Consider the following 2,442-nt stretch of genomic DNA (forward strand, 5'->3'; position numbering starts at 1 on the left):
TTCACCGTATTATATATTATTGTTTATATATTATCAAAAATGCTATTTATACACTAAAATCAGTTACTAATATATTATGTATAAATATATATGTGGTTTAATTTATTTTCAATGTGTATTTATATTAGCGAATGAGGTATAGCTCAAATGGCATACTCTCCCCATACTCAATTAAAAAGTCGCGGGTTTGAGTCTCCTATCTTTGGTAAAAAAATTCGCTATGTTACCAACAGCATTTTTGCCAACTTCTGCCAACTTTAATTTATAACGGTATTTAATGGAAGTGTCTTTGTAGATGTGTCTAATAAAAATATTTTTTTATAGATGTGTTTAATAGAAGTATCTTTATAGATGTATTTTCTGAATGTATCTTTTTATACATGTATTTAAAATATAATAATGATAATATATTAGTCCCCTGTACTTTTTCATATTTTATAGGCTGATTTTAGTGTATACATAACATAACTCATATCTAAATTTGAAGACCTAAAAGTCATAAGTTGCCCACTTACTTGATTTCATAAGGAAGTAAGAATCAATACCTTGACGTAAGATTGTTCTAAATACCTCAAATCAGATAACTCACTACCAAAGTAGCTTAGCTTCCACTCTTGCAGTCACTTCGCTTTCTTTTTCATTCAGAAACTATTTTCTGATACTCAAAAAAATTCCAATTATTTGAAGTTAAAAAAGTGAAAATAATACAGATAAAGAGAATAATAAAATAAAAGATATTATTGAACACACTACTTAATAATACAATGATGCAATCCAAGTCATTCTTCAATAACCAAGTTGATATTATTTCTCACTCACCACTACTACTTAAGAGTTCGCCAAGTTTCAATTAAGAGTCATAACGCACAAGGTTCGCCACAAAAAGCATACCTTTCTATTTTGTCATGATGAGATTCCTGAGAGATTTAAGCTTTTAATTTTGTTAGATATATAAATATACAACCATTTTGGAACATATACCATAATGCATTTTTTCTTATATGATATGATATTTATCAACCAGCAAGAATATGGTCAATATTTAGAAAAATTAGATAAAGTTTGATTATCATGCATGCTATCTATGTGATCGATCTTCTATAGTGACACATAGTCTTTTCGATATGACTTCCCGAAATGACCGAATAAAATAAAGCCTTCACAACACTACCTTTTCATTAAAATCAATAAGACTTCTTTTTGGCTGCTATGGATATTGTTCATCATGCCTTCACTTTAATTTCCTAGGATATATTCATGCAATTCGAATAGAATTGTATGGTACAACTTTTGTCTATGCCGCATGTAACACCTCAACATAAACATAAACAACAAACTAAATAAACCGCCTACTCTCAAAACATGATTTTGTTGTATACCCTTGAAATTAATCGTTAATATTGCCCTCTGTCTAATAAGTGTAACATAATCTATTCTTAAATTAGTAGGAACTCTTAAGTCAAAAATTCCTTCATCAGTCATGTCGGCCAAAATTGTCCATTATAATTTGATGTTCTTACATCATGGAATCGTTTGCCAAATTAAAAAGTATACAGAATAATAATAATAATAAAAAAAGTTAACTAGAAAGAAAGATATTGGATATGCTATCCAATTGATGAAGTACGATTTTCAAATTTTCTCCAAGATTATTCTCTTCCCCTTTTATTCTCTCTTATTATAAGTTCTATTCCATCACTTTATTTTCTTCAAACCTTTTATACATTTTCTTGTTAAAATAAGAAATTAAAATATATATTATAATAATAAAGTATCAATATTTTTGTTATTTTACTTTTAAATTTTTCTTTTTCTCAAACACTAAGTAGCACTTTTAGTGTATGAAAATAAAACCTTATATTAAAGTCTAATTAATATGAAATAATTCCCATCTATGGAATCTATTTGGATAGACAAGGACAAGCATTGTGTTCCTTCTAAAACCTTTATTTTTGCATGAACTGGAATGTAATATAAAGTTTCAACACGAATATTTATCATGAAATTCAAATAACTACTAACATTGATGTGAATACACATATTTAATGATGTTGCAAGTTCAACCACCCATATAATCATCCACCATATATGTTTCGCCTCCATGCATCAATATGCTCCCTCTAGTAACAAGCTGCCTAAAAATCCATGACAAACGTCACATACCATCTTCATCCAATAAGAAGCAAGAAAAGGAGAAGTTCAATTAATTAAGATGATCGATAGATATCTTAATGATATTTTAAATTCAAGAATAAAACAATAATGCTAGAGAGATAATAAAAACTCAACTCAAATTTGTCTTATTTAATAATTACCGTAAAAAATAAATAATAACTAAACTACAGTCATGTTAAGTCGAATTACTCAACTTTACTAATTATGTTTAAACGTTAGTGGTTCAATAATTTAAATTTAAGAAAAAAAAGAAAAGGTGGGGTTGTA

Source organism: Arachis ipaensis, chromosome B03 (genome assembly GCF_000816755.2).
Source record: "Arachis ipaensis cultivar K30076 chromosome B03, Araip1.1, whole genome shotgun sequence".
Taxonomy (NCBI): Eukaryota; Viridiplantae; Streptophyta; class Magnoliopsida; order Fabales; family Fabaceae; genus Arachis; species Arachis ipaensis.